The sequence below is a fragment of the Carcharodon carcharias genome, chromosome 14 (assembly GCF_017639515.1).
Source record: "Carcharodon carcharias isolate sCarCar2 chromosome 14, sCarCar2.pri, whole genome shotgun sequence".
Classification (NCBI taxonomy): domain Eukaryota; kingdom Metazoa; phylum Chordata; class Chondrichthyes; order Lamniformes; family Lamnidae; genus Carcharodon; species Carcharodon carcharias.
Window position 1 is genome coordinate 11,966,732 of NC_054480.1, and position 24,036 is coordinate 11,990,767.

A 24,036-nucleotide genomic window follows, 5' to 3' on the forward strand; every position below is an offset into this window, starting at 1 on the left:
TGTCTCAGCCTATCTTGACAGTGTCTCATTATGTGACCATTGCGGTGGCAGAAAAAGCAGTCAATATTTCTGAACTGTCAATCGCTTGCAGACTGCCTAGATGCATTCCTCTCATTAATGTTGTGGGTTTTCACTGTAGTACTGTTGTTCTTCAATAGTCTGTACATAATGGGCGTTCCCCGCCTTTCTGTGGAATCCAACGTTTTCATGCCTTTTGTCACCAGTCCTTCCTGCCCTACAAGCTGGATGGCACCATTTTGTTTATCTTTTATTGCCTCCGAGTCTCTAACAGCGCACTTTATGGCTGTTGCCAATTCTAATGTGTTACTGAAGTCTATATTAGTTTCAGATAGCAATTGCTTTTGAATAGCATTGTCCCCGATTCCGCATATTAGTTGGTCTTTCAACATGTCATTAATTGAAGTTCCGAACTCACAATATTCTGTTAATCCTTCTAAAGCAGCTACGTAGCCAGCGATTATCTCGCCTATTCCTTGAATTGAATTTAAAATGCTGCATAGTGACTGAGGGCTATGGCTTACAATGTTTACTAGCTCATTGAAAGTCTTCATATCTGGGATGTTAGGTGACGTGAGGCTGTGGATCAGCCTATACGTTTTGTTCCCACATGAGGACAAAAGAATCGCCCTCTTCTTGTCCCCCCCCGCAATGTCATTAGTGGTAAAGAAGAACGCTAGGCATTTGACCTAATGAGACCAGTCATCGGAAACGGTGTTGAATGGTTCAAGATGCCCAAACCGCGGCATACTCGATGACTAAGGAGACTGTGCTTTCAGACAGCTTTCAAGGTACTGGCGAAGTAACGTAGCTGGCTTACCATGGCTTTCTTGATTGCCGTCAATTGATCTGGTATATCCTTGTCAGCAGTTTTATGTTTTTGGTTATCTGCTTCGCTTTGACAAGTGAGTGCTAGCTTGATGACCTTGATATTAACACATTAGTCGGTGCTTGAAACAACATGGGCAGAGAGACCGATTACCTGAACAAACACTGGTGGTTTATTGGAAGAACAGAGCACTAACACCATGTGTGCTTCTTCAATCAACTCCAGTTCTAGATTTACAGTTACCCAAACACTGTGTAGTGATTGGTCAATACAGTCAGATGGTCAACTAACTACATTCTCTTAAGGGTACATAGCACTCCACTTTACTACACTGACATAAGAAGCAAGGAGACAGGGGGCCTTTAAATTTGTAGCTGTGATTGACTTCCTGTTCATGGCATCACCCCTCTCCTACATAATGTCCCACCCTAGACACTTGATTGGGCACGGAGCTCCCTTTGCACTGCTAATTGCCTGCCTTCCTTCCAGGCGGCTGCTAATTAGTCGTCCAATGTTGATTTGCCAAGCTGAGACTGTTGGGGCGAGAGCAGGGGATGACTCACTCTCTGTTCTGCCTCCCTCATCCTGCCAAAAACAATAAAATCCAGCCCATAACATTGTTGGAAGCATATATTAGGAAATGTGCTATCACCATGCACAACATGGGGTCAGCCAATTTATCAGGGATGCAGCAAGCTCCATTTTTAAAGAGGCTTACTACTAGGTGTCCAAAGTGCATATCTTTCTCAAGGGCTTGAAATCAGTGTTCCACGACCTAAGCAGTAGCCCAGTTGTCATTTTGGGTCTGAACCTGTGCTGTACAGGTCCCGACCAGTTCCATAGATGATGGAACCAAAGAGGCCCAGCTATCCCAGACAAAAACAAGTATCAAATTATTTTGTGGGCTCTGAAGGAGGAGAAGGAATTCCCTCCCAGCAACCCCCTCTACTCTCCCTGAACTCACCCCCCAACGCTGCAGGACCATTCAAATAATTTGGACTGTTGCAAAGTATGATTTACAGCAGCAGCCAATTTGTACACGGCAAACATCCAAAGGTTAATATTGATCAGGATTCCAAGAAAACTTTCCTGCTCTTCATTGAAATAGTGTTGTGCCCACTTGAAAGGTTAAACAGACACGGGGTCTCAGTTTAACATCTCATTTGAAAGATGGCACCTCTGGCAGTGAAGAACTCCCTCAGTACTCCACTGACTCTCAGCCTAGATTTTGTGTTCAAGTCCAATCAGGGTAGTACTTGAACTGTAACCTTTTGACAGAGGAGAGAGTATTGCACACTGATTTACAGCTGACAAAATACAGACAGAGCAGGAACTAGAATTTTTTAGAATTACACAGAACGTACAGCACAGAAACAAGCCATTCAGTCCAACCAGTACATGCTCCACCAGAGGCTTCACCACCTCCCATTCTTTCTCATAAAACTCTATCAGCATAATCCTCTATTCTCTTCACTCTCGTATGCTTATCTAGCTTCCCCTTAAAATGCATATGTGTCTCAATCACTCCATGTGGCAGTGACTTCCACATTCTCCCCACTCTCTGGGTAAAGAAGTTTCTTCTGAATTCCTTATTTGATTTCTCAATGACTATCTTAAACTGATCATTTTGCTCTTCTCCATAAGTGGAAACACTCTCTGTATCTATTCCATCAAATTTTTATAATTTTAAAACTCTCTCAGGTCATCCCTCACCCTTCTCTTTTCAAAGGAAAAGAGACCCAGCATGTTCATCCTAAACTAGATGGACCTTTGTCTTCTCTCATCTAGCAATTTCTAAGTAATAAGATTGTAAGAAATAGTTGTATGAATAGGCCATAAGGCCCCTCAAGCCTGCTCTGTTATTCAATAAGATCATGGTTGATCTTCTATTTCAGTTCCACTTTCCTCCTCAACCCCCTTGATTCTCTCAGGGCTGAATTTTCACTCCTGTGTCAGGAGCGCAGAGTCAGGAAAATTTGGTGGTGGGTCTTATGATTTCTGGGCCGGTCTGCCATTTTCACCACAACGGAAAGTCTCTCCGTCATGGTGAAAATTTGGCCTTAGTGTCTAAAAATAGTTACAGTCAGATTCTAAGAGAACCCTGACAAGGAAGTGTTCTACTCCTGTGTTTTTTTTTAGTTACTAGGAAAACAGGAAGGTATAGTCCAATCTGAAATTAAGAAAATTGAGTAAGTTCCTGAAAAAGAATGAACTAACTATGACCACAAATTAACTATGACCACACAGCTTCAGATTATAAGGCTGTCTGTCCAGGAAACTGGCTTATAGCCACAGACCTTGAGTGCTTTTTCACATCACATTCAGGGGACAGTTGAAAATATTTGAGGTTTCCTATTCGAGGAAATATTTACCAATACAAGGTATTCTCTTTCACAAATTCCTGGCCTCCCACAGTCTTAGCAAGGGTCTTTGAATAATGAATCTCCTATTAACAGAACCCCCCACATATTTATTGGGTTTAGTTAATTGGCACTTGATACTTGCATTTCTCGAGGAGGCTGCCAGAGCATTACAGCAAACTCTCTTCATTTTTGATGGAGTCAGTCTTCTCATTGTATGAAAACAAGCCTCACTTATAGCCAATGAAATTTGCTGGAACTCATTTTTAGTCATTTCCCATTAGAACCGCATCTTGTACCTTTAGCATGGAAAAATATTCAGAGGCATTATGCAGAGATATAAGGAAAAGGACAAATAAATGTATAGCAAAGAAGAAGATATTGGGAGGTGAAGGAGCTGGGCTTTGATGAGACTCTTGAAGGAGAGAGAGAGTTGGGATTTTGGGAGGGAAATTCAAAGTTTAGGACCTACCTGCCCTGACGGTTAATGATGCAGCAAAAGAAGGGGAAGCATAAGAGATTGGAGTCAAAGGAACAGAGACTTTGGAGAGGGCTGTGAAGCTGGAGAAGGTTAGAGAGATAGGGAGTTTGAGGATGTGATAGAATTTCAACACGAGGATGAAAATTTTAAATCTGAGGTTGTGGGGGAGCAAGGAAGCAATTTGGCTTAGTGATGCCAGCTGGTTTGGTGAGGTGAAGTTTGTGGAGGATAGGGACATGAAGGCAATGGAATAGTGTCAGACAGCAATGGAGATGATAAAAACATGAGTCAATGGGTTGCAGTTGGAGTAGAGATGGATAACAAAATGGAGGTAGAAGTAGGCAGTCTTTGTGACTGAAAAGATATGGGGTCAGAAACTCAGCTGGGGATTGAATAGAACTGTGACTTATGAGCAATCTTGTTCAGAATGACACAGTGACTAGGGAGTTTGAATCACTGCCAAGGTACAGAGTCTGAGGCAGGAACCAAAGACTATGATTTTAGTCTTCCCGATGTAGGAAGTTTCAGATTATTCAAGACTGGATTTGGAAAACCATTCTAACAATCTGGAGAGAGTGGAGGGGTTGAGAGAGGTGGAAGAGAGGCCATTAGATAGTCATATCTGATATTTTCTAACAATCCCTCTAAATATATGGAATAATGATTTCTTTTCACAGTAGGACAACTTCCAAACTATTCAACCTTTGTGAATCACACCCCTTGAATTGTGGAATTTCTTTATTGCAATTGACACGAGAGATTAAATCTCTACTCCAAATATGTATTTTAAAGGTCTGTTGACAACTCTGTGTTAGCTAGCTAATTAGAGGCAGGATGGGACTTCTGGAAGGATTTAATTTATTCAGCAAAGGAAGAGCCATTTGGAACTGTAGTTACAAACAGAACTCAGCAACATCTCCCAATAAAAGCAGGCTGATTTATCTAGCAAAATGGGTTAAGAGGAGTATAGTTACATATTGCAAATTACCTACATAAAATCAATCTGTCACTTACAGCGGTGTAGTCTCTAGGCGTGATTGATTTACCCAGTCCGAGAGAGGCATCATTTTACAAAGAAGTCACGACTCTGGCAACAATCAAAAGGCATTTGATAAAGTGCCACATAGCAAAGTCATTTTTCTCTTTGATGGGATGTGGGCATCACTGACATTTGTGGTCCATCCTTAATTGCCCTTTAACTGAGGGGTTTGCTCAGCTATTTCAAAGGACAGTTTAGAGTCAACCACACATGGCCCTGGAGTTAAATTAGTCCAGACCAGTTAAGGACAGCAAATTTCCTTCCATATCAGTGAACCAGTTGGATTCATGGTGGCTATTACTGAGACTAGTGTTATATTCCAGGTTTTTATTAACTGAATTTAAATTCATTGATTTGAACCCACATCCCCAGAGCATTAGCCTGGATTATTAGTCCAGTGACATTACCATTACACCATCACCTACCCCTTGGAAAAAAAGGGAAAATGGCAGCATGGATACAAAGTTGGCTAAGTGACAGGAAACAGAGAGTAGTGGTGAGCAGTGTTGGTTGTCAGACTGAAAGAAGGTTATATGGTGGGGTTCCCCAGGAATCAGTAAGAGAACCACTACTTTTTTGATCTATATTAATGACCTAGACTTGAGTGTGCAGGGACATTTTCAAAATTTGATGATAACAGAAAACTTGGAAATATTCTGAATGGAGGATAGTATTAGACTTCAAGAGGATATGGGCTCATAGCATGAGCGGACATGTAGCAGATGAAATTTAATGCAGAGAAGTGTGAAATGATAATTGTGGTAAGAAGCACGAGGAGGGGTAATATAAAATAAAGGATGCAATTCTATAAGGGGAGCAGAAGCAGTGGGATTTGGGACATTATATATGCACAAATCATTGAAGGTGACAGAACCAGTTGAGAAAGTGGCTAATAAGGCATATAGGTCCTGGGCTTTATAAATGGAGGCATAGGGTACAAGAGCAAGGAAGTTTGAGCCTAGGTAAGATGATCAGATTGGAAGTGTAATGATTATGGATGAAGACTTAGAGAAAGTGAGTAGTTTCAAGTACCTGGAGTCAAAAGATGGATGTATGGAAATAGAAGTTAAGCAGCAGATTAGCTCTGTTTGAAGTACTTGGAAGAAGTGCAGTGAAGTGTTATTTAACAGAAAAGTATTGCTGAAACTGAAAGGAAGAATTTACAGATCGGCCTTGTTATGTTGTGCAGAAACTTGGGCAATACATTGCGGAGAGGAACAATGACTAGTTACTAACAAGATGCAGATGCTGAGGTGAATGTGTGGAATTGTGAGAAAGGCCAAGATCAGGAACAGTAAATCAGGGAGCCAGTGAAGATTGTGGGAAACAAAGAAAGTAGATGAGAAGAGATTGAAATGGTCTAGTCATTTGTTCCAATGCAAGAAAGAAAATGTGGTGAAGGGAGTGATGGAGATGGGACTGCCAGGATGAAGGAGAAGAGGAAGGCCTAAGCCCACAAGGAAAGATGCAGTGGTGAGAGAGTTAAACACAGCAGGATTGAAAATGGAATGGGCAATTGACAAGAGGAGATGGAGAAGGTGATCAACCAACATTGTGGTGACCCCCAAGTAAAATGGGAGAAAAAGAGACTACAAAAGCAAGAAAGTTCTGGTGAACTTCATAAAACATTGGTCTGGTCTCAACTAGAGGATTGTGTCCAATTCTGGGCATCACAATTTAGGAAGGATGTGAAGACATTGGAGAGGATGCAGAAGAGATTTACAAGAATTGTTCCATGAGTGAGAGACCTCAGTTATGTGGATAGATTGGAGAATCTTGATATTTTCTCCTTAGAGAAGAAAAAATTGAGAATTGATTTGATCAAGATGTTCAAAATTATTAGAGATCTGGACAGAGTAGATAGCAAGAAAAAGTTCCTATTGATGGAACAACCAAAAACACTGATTAATGGTGATTTGTAAAAGAGCAAAGAGTGACATGAGGAGGAACTTTTTTACACAATGAGTAGTTAGGATCTGGAATGCACTACCTGAAAGTGTGGTGAAGAGAAAAAAATTGCAGGGCTTTGGGAAAAGGGCATGGGTGGTGGAACTAGATAGAGCTGCTGAAGCAGGCGGACACAAAGGGCCAAGTGGTCTCCCTCTGCTTATAACCATTCTATGCTCCATGATTAGAATTCATGAGAGTTGGCAACTATATGCAACCTTAAATTTATTGAATCACAAGCATTAAATACCAATTGAGCAAGTTGTCAGAGTCCCTTAATTTTTTGAAGAAAGTGTCTACAAGGCCAAAGTGTTCAGTTCCTGGGTGGGATGGGTGATCTTATATGACACTACAACCTGCAAGAAGGATTTTCCACTCCGGTACTGAGACCAATGGCGGGGGTGGGAAGTCGGAGGGACTCCCGCCGCAAAGCATAGCAGGTAAAACCGCCAAATTGTGCTTTGTTCAGCTCGTTAATTATGCAGCCATGAAGTTCACGTCAAATTTTGTGGCGGGTGGGGCAAGAAGTCAGCCACCCCGCCATCATGTCCAGGCACCACATTTAAAAGGCACCCGGAACCACCCCCCACCCCTTGCAAGGTTTTCCTTCCGTGGGCACCCCCCTTGCAGAGTTGCCCTTCCCCTGACCCCCATCCTTGCAGAGTTGCCCTACCCTAGATCCCCTGTCCTTTCAGAGTTGCCCTTCCCCAGGCCGTCCACTTGTAGTGATGTCCTTCCGTGGACACCACCCTCATTTGCAGGGTTGCCCTTCCCCTGACCCTCCCCTTGTTGAGTTGTCCTTCCCCAGACCCCGCTCCTTGCAGAGTCGCCCATCCCCAGACTTTCTGCTTGCAGAGTCGCCCATCCCCAGACTTTCCGCTTGCAGAGTCGCCCATCCCCAGACTGTCCGCTTGCAGAGTCGCCCGTCCCCAAACTTTCCACTTGCAGAGCTGCCCTTCTCCGGACCCTCCCCCTCTTACAGAATTGCCCTTCCCGGACCCCCCACACCCCGCCACCGACTTTGTGTGTCCCCCTTCCTTCGAATGCGTGCCATCTACTGCACATTATACTGCCAGCGCCTGGAAGAAGACCGGTACAATTGGCAAAGGCAGCGTCTAGTGACAGTTAAGCGGAAGACCCCACCTGGTACATGCCACATTTGTAAATCGGGAAACAACGATCTGATTTCCCACTGATGGGGTGGAATATTTCACGGGGGTGCAAGATTCCAGTCTGTAACCCCATCAATGAGCATTCATGACATTCAAATTACAATCCCAACGTTCACCAGAAGGAAAGGCAACCCACCACGAACCCGCCATGAAAGTGCTGAGGGGAAGATTGCAACTGGATTTCCTGCCAGCGGATTTTCGACTTTTGACCTTACTCCAAATTTTCCTTTCCTGCTCACCACAATTCCCAAGGCTGGCAGCATTAGAAAATTCCACCCAAAGAGTGCATCTTGTGCCCTGTGTGTATCTTAAAATAGGAATGCTGCTAACACTCATGTATAGCTTCAGAGTTCTGTAATTTGCCGAGGATGCTAGCAATGCTGAATAATTTGAAAGAATATTTCTCAAACAGGGTGGCTCAGTTATTTTCATAAGATCAGTGTAGATATGGATAAGGATGCTGAGTTCATCTTGGTACATCCAGTCAGACACCCCACAGCCCTCTGTCATTTCCAAGAGTATTCAAAAGTGTAAATCATTGTAGGCATTGAATATAAGCTGAAGTTGGTGATCTATGGATGGGAAAAGCTAATAAAAGCTGAGCCCATCATTGTGTACTGGGAAACTCCAAGGTTGCACTTCTAATAGTCAGACAGTCATGGAACGTGTTTCCCAATACGCTCTCCTTGCTGGTACGTGTCGGGAGCACTGGTCCAAACATTCCAGCCAGAGTCTCCTTTTCCGTGTAACATTAACCTACATCAGTCTCCATCCAGTTAATAGAAGAGCCCAAAGCTAGTCATAATTTGGCATGTGTTAACAAGAGGACACTGATCTATGCTCTTTCAGTTCTGGCCTCTTGCCCAACTTCCGTTGCCCCACTATGGGCACCTGAGCCTTCTGTCATCTAGACCCTAAGCTCTGGACTTCCCTCCCTAAACCTCTCCTCCTTTAAGAAGCTCCTTAAACACCACCTCTGGGTGGAATCATCGCAAATTTGCACGAAGTACAGTTATGGGCGGGAAAAAGGACCTCACTGGCTGCAAAGGCGGGTTTTTGCATTGTATTGTGCCAATCCTACCTCATCAATCATGCATTCCTGGGAAACACGTCGCTTCATTGGCCAGCAACCTCCAATTCGCCCACCATGTCGGTTCCTTGTGCCGGGTGCGTTATTCAAAATGCAGCCGCGTGCACACCTCTTAGTGCTTCCAGCCCAGGCCTGCCGCACAAGAGACATGGCCTCAAAAGGCAAGAAGACCGTAGCTCCACGATTCATTGACACATTCCTGGAACACCTTTTGGATGCCTTGGAGGCTTGCCGTGGTGTCCTTCACCCTCACTCACGGTGAAGGCCAGCAAACAATGTCACCAAACCTGCATGGGAGGCGGTAGCAGCGGTGGTCAGCGCCAACACCCTGCAAAACAGGACAGCCACCCAGTGCAGAAAGAGGACGAATGACCTTATGCGCTCCGCCAGGGTATTTCACTCTTCTCGGCACTCTCAACGCACCCACTCACAAACCCAACACATATCCACAGGGAGCTCACACCTCAAGGCACAACACCACTAACTCTCATACACACCCTCAAATCTCTGGAGCTCGTGTCCTCATCCCATCCATGGGAGCCGCATTAGGCCCCCAATCACTTTGAGAAGCGTGCCATCACGCTGACTGGTGAGGACATGGACCATGCCTGCGGCGACAGTGAGGTCAGTGGCGAACACCCACGTGAGGATTCTGCATCACATCATCACTCTCTCAACGCAACTGTGAGTGCTCTCTCTCCTGCTTTTGGCTCTGCTGCCATGCACTAATTATCTCCACTTTGGTTCACAGGGAGTTCTGCCAAGCAACGGACACCATGAGCCATCCAGTCCCTCAGCTCCATCCAGATCCTCACCTCCAGCAAAGAGGACACCTCCTCCATTGAAGAACAGGAAATAAGCAGCCTGGAAGACCCGTCACAGTGCTTACCCACACCTTCCACCAGCGCAGAGACACACACCTCAGTGGGACTCGGATCTAGAGCAGGCTTGGGCTCACAATCTGGTGGTAACCACACGGACACGTGTCCGCAGCAGGAGGAGGCATATTCAGCCGAGCTCCCAGGCACCCGGGGGACTTTTGGGGAAGAGGCATCTGTGAGGTCTGAAGCAGATGAAGAACCTCTGGATTCGGCCTTCTAACTCATCATGAAGAGACAGCAGAAGGTGGGGGAACATCATGCAGAGCTGTTGGAAGCCCTCAACAGAGTGGCACGTGAGTCAGAGGGGTGTGTCCGCCTGCCCACTGATGAAGTGGTGCCCACATGTGTGTGTATGAAGGCCTCTATGGGAAAGATGGTGGATGTCCTGGAGACCCTGGCCTAGTAGAATACGGAGATGCGTGTAGACCTGCAATCCATCGTGGTAGCCATGGGTGAGTTCCTGCAGTGGCAATGCAAGAGGGAAAATGGGCACCTCAAAGCCCTTCCAGGTGCTCCTTCCCCTCAACGAGTCAAGCCGGGGCCTTGGGGCATCCGAAGGGAGGAGAAGCAGCAGGTGGACACCCCTGGGTCATCCACTCAGGAATCTCAGAGGCTGTACTCTCCCACCGAGTCTCCTGTACCTGTGACCCCCCCCCTCAACCTCGTCCTCTGTCACCACAGAGGAGCAGCAGGCCCACGGGAGGATAGCCAAAGCCAGCCAGGGCCCTCAACGCCTCGGCTTTCCAGAGATCCCACACTAAAGTCATCAGAGGCAACAGGCCAACCATTGCACAGGCTGTCTCCACCCCTGCTTCCTGATGTCAGGGCAGCCCCTAGAAGAAGTGGTAGGCCTAGAAAAGTTAAGAATTTCTGATCGCAAGTGGTTGCATGGGTGAACACATTTTGTCTGAAATTATATTAACTTTCACTGAATGATGTGCAATGGTGTTTTTCAGCTTCATTTACAGACTTTGCGAGTCCTCCCCCTGCACTCTCCCCACCCCCCCACCCCCACTAGCAGTTCAGCTGCATTCAGCCGGCCCATGAGTAATTCTGGAGGGAGAAGTGTGTGTGTGTGGCAGGGCCTTTTGGAGCCTCGTGCAAGCACTCTCCCATGTGAAGTGGATCCTTCCTCCATCACACTCATCTCAATGTTCTAACCTCACACCTGCTGACGCTATTGTCTAATGTTTCAATGCTGCCTGTTGGGTGTTGGGGCTCTCTTTGAGTTGTCCACCTGAACTGACCTACATCTTCACCACCCGCTGATCGCACTTCCACGCAGCACCTGTTCCCACCCAACACAAGGCTTCTTTCACTTTCAATTTGGCAAGGTAATACTGGTGAAGTGTGTTTTTAGCTCCCCTGTCCTTTCTCCTCCCCCAGTCACCCATGTCCTTTCCCCCATCATTATTGACCCCCCCCAGCATTATTGACCCCCCCAGCATCACCTTCCACCTCCCCACTTTCACCCACCAGCCAGAACCCTTTTCTTTCCAGGACGTCCAGGTAAATGTGCACGTTCCCTTCCTTCCCAAGAATCCTATCCCTGCCCACATTGACCTCCCTGACCTCCTCCTTCCTATTCCCCAGGTCAGTGTCTACTTCCGAGTGCCTGCCAGCCACTCTCGCCATCCCTTCTACCGCTACTGTCACACCTTCACCCTTCCACCCTACTGGCTTACTCTGCCCTCTCTCATTCTCACCATTCCCTCCTACCATGCCCACTCTTATTTCACTCCCCAAGAGACAGTCATCGACTCCACAGATCCCTCCCTTGCCTGTTCACTTAGACATCCCCCCCTTACTCCTTCCTCCACCCTCCTCCTTCCTCCCCTGGAATGCTTTCTGCCCCCCAGATTCCTTCCACCCCCCCAGATTCCTTCCTCCCTCTGGACTCCTTCCCCCCACAAACTCTTTCCTCCCCATGGACTCCTTCCTCCCCCAGAGTCATTCCCCCTGCAAACTCCTTCCTCCATCCAAAGTCCTGCCCCCCCAACTCCACCTTCCCTCCAAACTCCTTCCCCCTCCAAACTCCTCCCTTACACCTACCTCCCCAGTTGCTGCATTTCCCCCATTACACCCTCCTAACACCGTATTCCCTCCCGCCTTCCCAACCTGAAACCATCATTCACCCCTTCTCAACACCATCCCCCCAACACTATTGTTCCTCCCTCCCCAACTTCCCTCCCCCTCCCCCAAACCCCGCTGGTATACATTCCTGTCCCAGTTAGACCTAGACCTTCCTCTCCCATCCCCCACGGTACACCTTTCTCACCCACTCACAGCTGGACGTCCCACTCTACCCCCTCAATGATTATCCTTAGCAGACCATGGCCAAGACATTGATGTCCTGAAGCAGACCCTCAGTGGTGACCTTCCACCGTCAATGAGCTGCTTCGTGGCGGGGCTATGTCCATATAATTCCATCCAGCATTCAATGCACATGTTTCATCAGGGTCCAGTTGCTGTAGGGCTCCCAGGATCTTCTGCTTCTTGAATGTCGGCAAGGTAAGCAAGGCCCTGCCATTAAGTCCTGACTTCTGCACATCACACTTGTCAAGGCACGTTCTACACTGGCATGTTTTCCCACCGACATGGGAGGTAAATTGACATTGTTGGGGGGATGATTTCAGTGAGCATGGCTTATAATGATTTGCAGATGTCCGGCGGCAGGAAAGACGGCCCACCATTACGGGTGGAGCGGATGATCACAAACTGGTTTTGCAACGGCGTGAAACCGATTTTTGGCTTCTCGCCATACTATCCACTCACACCCATCACGATGTTCAACGCCAATGGCCACAGAAAATTCTGCCCTCTTTGATTAAGATTTAGTCACCCATTTTAACATCCCCTTCTTTGATTAATTGTTAATTTTTACTCGATTACATTCTTTTGAAGCACCATGGGATATTTTGCACTGTTAAATGCAAGTTATTATAGTTGAGATTATCAATTCCATTCCAAGGGGCCAAATGGATGGTTGGTATAGAAAGTGGTAGTGCCAGACAGGGAATACTCTTTCAAGTTTAAGGATCCAAATAGAAAAGAAGGAGCATCACATCTAATCCCTGCTATGCATGATGTTAGAATGCTCAATGCCGATGTTGGGTACCAAGGTTGCAAATTGTTCATTTTCAGCATTCGTGATTCACACTTTGATGAGCACAAAATTTATCAAAATAAAGCTGAACTATATTTGGTTTCATATGCAAAAAAGACTCTAGATCTCCAATGCCTCTTGATTAGTAAATGTGGAAAAGGCCAGAAATGTCCCAGGTCTACAGTATTTGTTCTATCTTGAGTAATCAGCTGGCCTTGGCCAGGTTTTTAGGACTCGCTGCCATCTAGTTTCAATTTGCCTGAGCTAAGAAGGAGAAAGTTCAGCCGAATTTTCTGTTCACAATTGCTAGCTGGTATCTTCTGCTGGAAGGTGCATGATTCTGACTGTCTGCTAAAAATAGGCTCATCTGTGATGCCACCAGAGCCAAATTGTCTGCCAGAACTGTTGAGGATCCCAAAGAAGAATGGCCACATGGTCAAGATTGGCTGTTGCTCAAGAGGGATTCCAGCAGGATTCATTTTTGTAGTGGAAATCCATTGATCAACTTCCCCCAACAAATTCCTAGGAACTGACTTGCTGGTGTAGCGAGGCAGCAATTCCCTGAAGCACAGTAAATTTAACATAGAACCTAGAAATTCTGAGTTCAAGTTCCATCATAGCAAGAAATGAGATTGAATTAACAGTGACTACATTTTTAATAGTACTTGATTGGCGATCAGGTACTTTGGGATATCCTGAGGTCATGTAAGGTGTGGATAAGTGTACATTTTACTTTCTTTATGACCATGAAAGTTGCTGAACTATTGTAAATTTGTTTCATCAAAGCCTTCAGGGAAATGAACCCCTACCCAGTCTCATCTCCATATTATATGGTTGACTCTTTGTGCCCTCTTGAAGATGCTTAATAAGCCAGGCAACTAGAAATTTGTCCACAGCTCAAGAATAAATTAAAAAATTCTATCCAATTTGGTGGAACAACTTGGGTTTGGTGGGCTGGGAGATGGCTATTTCAGTCTTAGAACAGTAGGACATTGGCATCTCAGAGCTAACTAAATGGCTAAAGATGTCAAGCAGGTAAGCTGAGGAGATCACTAAAGCAGAGGATGGCACGGATGGGTGAATGAACAGAATAGTCAACTGTGACTTCGGACAGGACAACCAGTTAATGGCTATGAATCAGGCAACTGGATAAATGGCTTCACTATGTCATTGGAAGAACAAGCCAGTGTTTACAGTAGTCTCTTACTGTAGTCCTTGCACGTAGGGTGTATGTAGCTGAAAACTGGTTGCCTCAGCAATGCTACCACAGTCCTTTCAGTGTTTATCCATACCTTGGGCGTTTCTCCCAATTTTCCATCCTGCCTGGCATTCAAACAGTGAGAGTTTTTTTGCTTTTGGAAAAGCTGCTGAAACTTGTCAGATAATCCTTAACAAATAAACTTCGAAGGCCATTCAACTCTGACCTCAGGAAGTGAAAAGTCTACTAGCTGCAAGCCAAATGCAGGACAAATAAACATTGTACCCACATCCTTGTTGATCCTTGCTGCTCTTCACATATTATCCACTACATGACAGGAGACATAATAAACAAGAGATCTCTCCAAGTGGAGAGTAACAGGATGTCCTAATCTCGCAAAGAATCTTAAATAAGGAATGTACTTGGAGCACAAGGGCAGACTGTGGGTTCTGGCTTTCTGTAGGATACAGAATAATATATAGAGCTTATATGGTTGTAAGATCCCAGTCCATCCGTCTTCTTACCAAAACTGCCCAGCCAGCTGCATGCAGTCCTGCTGTAGCTTCCAAATTTGCCTATTGTATGTTTGCTTGGCTCGATGGTAGCAATCTGGATTCAAAGATTGTTGAGTCCAGGTCCTCACTAGAGCTTAGTCAATATTGACACTGAAGAGTGTTGTACTGTTAGAGATGTTGTTCTTTGAATGAGTTATTATCTCCTATTTCAATTCTTAAGAATCGAAAGAAAGATTTATTTGTACAGCACCATTCACAACCTCACGACAGCCCAAAGCCCTTTACGGTCAACGGAAGTACTTTTGAAGTGGTGTAATACAAGAAACTGGACAATTGGCGCACTGCAAGATTCCACAAACTGTAATGATACTGTGGCCAGATCATTTTTTTAAATGTCAGTTGTGGGATAAATATTGTTCAGGATTGAGAAGATCTTCCCTGCTTGTCTTCAAAATAGTGCCATGGGATCTGATGCATCAGTGAGGGCAAGCGGAGCCTCATTTTACCATCTCATCCGAAAGACAGCACCTTTGACAGTGCAGCACTCCTTCAATACTGCTTGGGGAGTATGAACCTGGATTTTGTGCTCAAGTCATTGGTGTGGGGCTTGAACCCATAAACATGTAACTCAGCGACAAGAGTGTTACCCACTGAGCCACATATCACACACGTTGCATTGTATATGGGAGTTTATAGCTTGCAAGTATTGGAAAAAGTTTTTATTTGTGAGTTCTTCTGGTAAGTTCTCTAGCTCTGCTTTTCTGCATAGCATGCTGTGAAGCACAGATCCGGTTGCCGAGATTTTTTGATTCACTATTCACATAATGTAACTTTGGCTTTTTTCTTATGTCTTTTAGTTACATTCCAAGAAATAAGTATCTCTGCAGACTGCCTATGGAGACTTAAATGATTCTTCCTTAATTGTTTACTACTAGAAACAGGAAGTTACCATCAATCAGGCCGAGTTGTCTGATCTACTAATTAAATAGTAAAGGAACACAGTACAAAGCACTGTCTGTTCATTCTTCCCCAGCTCTCTATAATCTTGCTGTTTAAAATTTGAATCACTTATTTACTACAAGTTATAGATTTGAGGTGTTGAAATTTATTGTTAATTGCCAGTTCTGATTAATTGAGAAAATATCTATTCTACTTCTCTTCTTTTGTGCCAGGGAAGAGACGATATAATCAGACTAGTAATTTAAGGTCTTGGCAATTTCTGCTTGTCCCTATGGATGAGAGGAGCTGGGCAGGCACACAGTAGCAGTTCAGATCCATGTAAAGAGCTTTCATCATGTACATGTATATGTTCAAGGTTCTAAGAGTGCCACATTGTTTTGAAACAGATACAGTAACCTAAGTTTTGTAATCTAGCTAAAGCTGTTGTTTCTTATCTCTTTTTGTTTAATCCTATGTCTTATGTATGAACAATGTATAATTTTAAGTTGAATTTATATATATATATATTTGAGGTGTTAAGAAAGGTCAAATGGATTCAGTTTTATTTAGGCTGTTCATGAGCCTTGGTGGCTGGGAAAAAAATGAGGAAAACAGGAAAGCTTTACTGTTGTTTTGCCACAGTGATCCAGCGACACAGGCACAGCAAAAAGACACAGAGGAGTAGAGAGGGGTGTTCAGTGTGTGTCTCAGAGAGAAGACAGAGATTTTGTAAGCTGTCTGAAGAGAAAAACTGCAAGGCTAGTGGGACAGTAGTTAACTGAATAATCAATTAAAGGTTTCAGTAAAATGATCAGTTTAGCAGAGGTGCTACTTGAAGACTGAGTTTAGGGAACTCATTTGTTTGTTCTGCAGTTGAAGGAACAGTGAGTTTGGAATGTGGTTTTTGGGTGTCTCAGGGAGAGACATGAGTTGGATGAGAAGCATCAAGAGAATGCTCAGGAATCCATCAGAAGAAAGCCATTTGCAACTGTGCCAGTACCAAGCGAGAAGATTTTGTGCCAAGGTAACTCTTCACTGGTTTATGTATCTGTAAAGATATTGCTGGGGTAAAGGAATAGTGGGAATTTGAAGTGTCTTCTTGTGTTTGTATTGAGATCATTCCACCCTTTTTGTATGGTTTAATATAGTTCATTTTTCTTGCTTAATGAATATTTTATTCTTTATGTTAAATGTCCATTAGCAGGCTCCTGTGAATTTGTTCAGTAACTTTCCTCCATGGTTTCTAAAAAAAAGTGTTAGGATCTATCAAGCAAGGTTTCACTCTGGGATCTGACTTATCTGGTATTAACATCTCTTGGGGCTGTAACACTTAATAAACTTCATTCATTGTTCTCAGTCCTACATTCTACCAGAATGGTGTTTACCTTCAGTTGGAGAATTCTTGTTGCTTGATCATACTATTTCTAGTATATATCTCAACAATAGGACTATACTATGATCCTGCTCTTGCAATCCTAGAAAAAATAGTGTTCCATTCCCTAGCTACTGATCCCATCTCTCTCCCCAGTAACTGCCTGAGGCTGAACAAGACGGGTTGCAAATATGTGCCATATTTGGCCTAGAGGTGAGCTTCCGAGTACATGTCCATGCTATTGCTAAGTCTGCTTATTTCAACCTCCATAGCATTGCCCAACTTAATCTCCACTTCAGGTCATCCGATGCTGAAACCTCTGTTACCCCTAGAATTGACTATTCTGGTGCACTCCTGGTCAGCCCCCCATGTTCTACCTTCCCGTAACTTGAGGTCATCCAAACTTTTTCTGACCATGTTCTAACTCATACCAAATCTTGTTCACCCATCACCCCTATTGCCCTACAACCCTCTGCAATATCTACACTCTTCCAAGTCAGGCCTCTTGAACATCCTCGATCTTAATTGCTCTGCCATTTGCGGCCAAGCTTTCACCTGCCAGGGCCCTAAGCTCTGGAATTTCCTCCCTAATTCTCTCTGTCTTTCTTCCTCTCTTTTCTCTTTAAGTCACTTCTTCCAAACTTTTGTTCATTGACCCTAATATTTCCTTTTGTGGTTCAGTGTCAAATTTTCTTTGATAACAATATTTTTTTGTTTCTGTAAAGTGCTTTGGGATTTTTTTAATGACATTAAAGGTGCTATATAAATACAAATTGTTGTGGTTGATCAAGCAATGAAGTGGAAATGAAAGTCAAGCCAAGAAAGGAGAGGGAAAGATTAGTCAATGGGGAGAATAGCTTGACTGGACAGATAGGTTTGAGAAGGCATACAAATATGTGAAAATTTTTGGACAGGAAAAAGACATCTGGACCAGAAAACTTTCCCCAAACTGTTGTGATGTCTTAAGCATCATGATTCATCCAAACCCTCCAACCATGTAAACTCCTGAGACAATAAAAAACGTGGAGCAGATTTAAGTAGTAAAAACCGGTAAAATTCTTCTCTGAACCTATGTGATGATTGAAATTAATCTACGAGACCATAATAACCTTGATTTATATTTTCCACATCTTTTATAGGTTGTGCTTTCTGTCCCAGACAGGAACTGACCCAACTGTTTTTTGAGGGTATGCAGCCACTTGAGACAGTCACTTATTCCACAGGTCTACTAGCACTAGGAAAAGAAGATAGGCCTGAATTTTTCCCGCATCGGGCAGGCTCGGCAGGAGCGGACGGGGACGGTCGTGGAGCCGACAGCAGCCCACGATTGGCTCCGCACTGCCATTTTCCGCAGGCGGGCCAATTAAGGCCCGCCCAGTGTAATACGTGAGTGGTAGTGCTCAGGTGGGGGGAGGAAATAGAGTGGATCCAGCGCTCTTTTGCGCGCGAAAAAGCACTTCAATCTCCCTGAGGTGCGGAGCTGCCACAGGGAGATTGGAGCGTTTTTCAAAAAAGTAAATGAAAACATTAAAAATTTAATAAAACATGTCCTGTGTCACATGATATGGGACATGTTTTTATTTTTCAAAGAAACTTTTTATTTAATTTGTAAAAGCTTTAGGAAACCTCATCTCGCTTGTGGATGAGGTTTCCTAAAAAATGTAAAGGCTGTTTGGCCTCTTCGCCTGCTCGTCAACCGTGAATTTAATTATTGGCGGGTGTGCAGCTGACTCCAGCGAGCGCCCACCGAACAAAATATCACGAGACAGCACAATGACATCGGAATGCACACCCGACGTCATCACGCATCATTTTACACTCCGCTCCCTCATGCCGAATGTAAAATCCTGGCCATACTATTTTGACATCTAATCTAGCCCTGATAACTCAAACACATGACCCCTGGTCTTCCTTAACCCATCTAAATGAAGTAATCAGCCAATGTCAACACAGTGCAACCACTTTATTATTGTATGCACCTCTATCAGCTCGCCCTAGAATCTATACATCTCTCAGTTAAATACAGACAGTTTTTTTTTCAGTCTATCTGCATAACTCAGGTACTTTAAGCCATGTATCATTCTTGTCTCTCTCCTCTGAACCCTTACCAAAGCTTCCAAATCATGTAGCATGAGGGGATCAAAACTGAACCCCATACTTTAGTGGAGGCCTAAGCAAAATGCTATAAGTTAGCACACATCAGTTTGCTTTTTCACGTGTAATTGTCCTGGCAATTTCTTTGGCTATTGCTTAACAGAATTTGTTATGAGCCTGAAGAGAATTGTGCACCATAAGAGACTTCAGTTACCTGCCCTGTTTGTGGAGTGGTATTTAACTTTGACTAACTGGGGCTCACTCATTTTAGGGTATGAAAGAGTTTGCATTTTGGTGCCTTTGTTAGATCCCAAAGCATTTCACAGCCAATTATTTACCTCTGGAGTGCAATGGCTACTGGTATGTGGATAAAGACAATACTTATGTGCACACAAGAACCCACTTAGGATAATGAGATAAGAACCAGAGGATGGATTTTGGAGGGGTTCAAAGAGGGATAGAAGTTGACCAAGACTCCAAGAGAATTCACTTGGCCCCCTTCAGATAGTGCCCTGGGATCTTTTATAACTACTTGAAAAGAGAGGCAGGACGTCGAGTTAACATCTCATCTTACAGACAGCACCTCTGACAGTTAAGCAGTCCCTCTACAGTCCCTCTATTGAGTGTCAATCAAGATTTTGTGCTTCTGCATCCAGAGTGGGGCTTGGGCCCATGACCTTCTAACTCCAAGGTAACAGTTCTATCACTGAGCCAGTCTAACCAAAAGTTGCAGAGGTGAAGAGATCTAGGGAGACAATTTCAGAAAGCAGGACCTATGCAGCTGAAATTCTACCAGCAATGATGGGGTAAAGAGAGAGAATAAATAGAGCCTTGAATTATAGGAGTAAAGCATTTGCTTGGGGTTACAGCTGGGAGAACTTGTAGAGAGAGAGAATGGGACAAGGCTGTGGAGGGATTTATAAGTAAGGATGATCATTTTGCAATGAATACATTGGATGGCTGGATGTAAGCAAAATGAGGGGTGATGAATGAACAAGAAAAGTAGGAGAAGACATGAGTGGCAGAACTTTGGACATGTTGGCTATGGAAGAAGAATGGGGCATTCAACAAGGAGAGGATTGCAGCACTGGAGTGAGGAAGCAAGAAAGGCATGTGGAAGGGTTTCATGAGTGGAAAAGTTGCAGTAAGTCTAGAGAAAACAACATTTTGCAAGTGTAAGTAAGAAATTTTATGAATTAGCAAATTTTTGAAGCTAATCTCAGGTGCAGATACACTGTCAGGATTATGGACAGTCTTGTTCAACTTGGGCAAACTCCACCCCAAAGTAGAGCTTTGTATATCAAGCAATTGATGATATTTCCAGAGGATATGCTAAGGTGTCGTGTAAATGCAAGTCTTTCTTTTTCTCATTCTATTGATGAAGGTGGAGCCATGTCACAGTGTCCTCTTAATGGGAAAAGAAGTCAACTCAGAAAAGGCCAGAAAGTTAGTTCTTCCTATCAGCAATCTTTATAAGTCATTGCTTAGGCCCCAGCTGAAGTGCTGTTTCCAATTTGAGCGCCACACTTTAGGAAAAATGTCAAGATCTTGGAGAGGGCGCAGAGGAGATTTGTTAGAATTGTGCAGGGATGAGGAACTTCAATTACATAGAGAGACTGGAGAAGTTGTGGTAGTTCTCCTTAGAGCCGGGAAGCTTAAGGAGAGATTTAGTTGAGATGTTCAAACCATGAAGGGTAGATAAAGAGAAACTGTTTCCTGTGTCAGGAGGGTTGATAACTAGAGAACACATATTTTAAATAATTGGCAAAAGAGCCAGAAGGGAGATGAGGAGTTTTTTTTTTGCACAGTTTGTTATTATGATCTGAAATTCACTGCCTGAGTGGAAGCAGATTCAATAGTACCTTAAAAAAGGAATTGGGTAAATACCTGAAGGGGAAAAACTTGCAAGACTATGGGAAAAGAGAAGGGAATGAGTGGGACATGAGAAATAGGAGCAGGAATATACCATTCAACCCTGCTATTCAATGAGATCATGGCTGATATTTTACTTCAACACCATTTTCCTGCACTACCCCATATCCCTTGATGTTAATATGTAGAAATCTATCAGTCTCAGTCTTAAACAGGCTTAATGTCTGAGCTCCTACAGCCCTCAGGGGTGGGGAATTCCAAAGATTCACCACCCTCTGAGTGAAGAAATTCCTCCTCATCCCAGTCCCAAATGGTCTGTCCCTTATTTTGTGATGGTGCCCCCTGGTTCTGGACACCCAGCCAAGGGAAACATCCTTCCTGCATCTACCCCGTTGAGCCCTGTAAGAGCTTTGGATGCTTGAATGAAATCATTTCTCATTCTTCTAAACTCCAGAGAATAAAGGCCCAGGCTATTTAATCTTTCTTCATAGGACAATCCCTCCCTCTCAGGAATTAATTTGGTGAACTTTCATTGTACTCTCTCTATGACAAGTATAGCTTTCCTTTGGAGACCAAAACTGCACAAAATACTCCAGGTATGGTCTCACCAAGGCTCTATATAGTTACAGTAAGACATCTTTACTCCTATACTCAAATCCTCTTGTAATAAAGGCCAACATACCATTTACTAATTGGATAACTCTTGCAACGAGCCGACACAGGCCGGCTGGACCACATGGCCTCCTTCTCTATCTCACTGAGTTTGCTTTCACAGAAGTTCAGTAAGAACCAAAAGGAAAGACGGTACAGCACAAGAATTATGTGGCGATAAACTCTGTTTCAGAATTGTACACGAGCAGCCTGTGATTGGCCAGTGGACAAGAGGAATTTGTTCCTCCTGGGTTTGTCTGGATTGCTTTGGTGAGGAAGTTTCTAATTCCATTGCGGAGTGGAAGAATCCACGGTATTGCAACCAAATGTAAAAATCTCTGATTCTATCCCCATTCTCCAGGCCACAGGAATCTGTAATCCTACTCTAACTCTGATGGTTAAAGGAATTAGTGATTTGAATGTCCACTATCTTGGCTTCAGCTCTTTTATTTGCTCTCCGAGGTATAGTAGCTATTTGTCCCACAATCTACACGCCAGACGGTAGCAATATTTAACTTTATGACCTGTGGCCTAAAAATGGAATAACACTCCATTTACAGATGCCTAGTGATCCAATAGGATGAGCATGGTACAGTGCTGAGAGGGTGTTGCATTGTTCAAGGTGCTATCTTTCACATGAGACATAAATTGAGGACCTATCTACCCTACTGGGTGAATACAGAAGATTCTATGGCACTAAAACAGTAGGAGAGTTCTCCTCAGTGTCCTAGTCAGTATTTATCCCTGAACCAGCATCACTAAAACAGATTGCCAGGCTTTTATCATCTTGTTTTTTGTGGGAGCTTGCTGTGTGCAATTTAGCTGCCATGTTTCCTACAACATCTACAGTTCAGAAGTCCTCATGTCATGAAAAGCACTCTATAAATTCAAGTCTTTCTTTATACTGGCACAGACCATAATTTAGCCTGTGAACACTGTGTATCAGATACAGAATTTACCTTTGGAGTGAATGGGATTGGGTAGGTTTAGTGGTTTCTTATGCTTTTCACCACAAAATTCTGGAGGTTGCCATCAGTTCAAAAGAAGCCCACTGGCGCATTCTGGCTGGAGTCCCTAAATCTGTCCTTGTCTCTTGTCCTAGCCAATATTAGACCATAAGACATAGGAGCAGAAATTAGGCCAATCAGCCCATCGAGTCTGCTCCACCATTCAATGACTGATAAGTTTCTCAACCCCATTCTCCTGCCTTCTCCCCGTAACCTTTGATCCCCTTACCAATCAAGAACCTATGTATCTCCGTCTTAAATACACTCAATGACCTGGCCTCCACAGCCTTCTGTGGCAATGAATTCCATAGATTCACCACTCTCTGGCTAAAGAAGTTTCTCCTCATCTCTGTTCTAAAAGGTCTTCCCTTTACTCAAAGGCTGTGCCCTCGGGTCCTAGTCTCTCCTACTAATGGAAACCCCTTCCCCACATCCACTCTATCCAGGCCTTTCAGTATTCTGTAAGTTTCAATCAGATCCCCCCTCATCCTTCTAATCTCCATCGAGTATAGACCCAGAGTCCTCAAACGTTCCTCATATGTTAAGCCTTTCGTTCCTGGGATCATTCTCGTGAACCTCCTCTGGACCCTCTCCAGGGCCAGCAGATCCTTCCTGAGATATGGGACCTAAAATTGCTCACAATATCCCCACTCTCTGCCTCCTGCCAGACAGCCAATCTTCTATCCATGCTAATACCCTGCCTCTAACACCATGGGCGCTTATCTTACTGAGCAGCCTCCTGTGTGGCACCTTGTCAAAGGCCTTCTGGAAGTCCAAGTAGATAACATCCATTGGCTCTCCTTTGTCTAACCTACTCGTTACCTCCTCAAAGAATTCTAACAGATTTGTCAGGCATGACCTCCCCTTGATGAAACCATGCTGACTTTGCCCGATTTTACCATGCACTTCCAAGTATTCTGAAATCTCATCCTTAATAATGAACTCTAAAATCTTACCAACGACTGAGGTCAGGCTAATAGGCCTGTAATTTCCCGTCTTTTGCCTCACTCCCTTCTTAAACGGGGGGGTTACATTAGTGATTTTCCAGTCCTCTGGGACCCTCCCTGACTCCAGTGATTCCTGAAAGATCACCACTAACGCCTCCACTATCTCTTCAGCTATCTCCTTCAGAACTCTGGGGTGTAATCTATCTGGTCCAGGTGATTTATCCACCTTCAGACCTTTCAGTTTTCCTAGCACCTTCTCCTTGGTAATGACCACCATACTCACCTCTGCCCCCCGACTCTTGAACTTTGGGGATGTTACTCGTATCTTCCACCGTGAAGACTGACGCAAAGTACCTATTCAGTTCCTCCGCCATTTCTTTGTTCCCCACTACTACTTCTCCAGTGTCATTTTCCAGCGGCCCAATGTCCACTTTTGCCTCTTTCTTACCCTTTATATATCTAAAAATACTCTTGCAATCTTCTTTTATATTACTGGCTAGTTTACCCTCATATTTAAT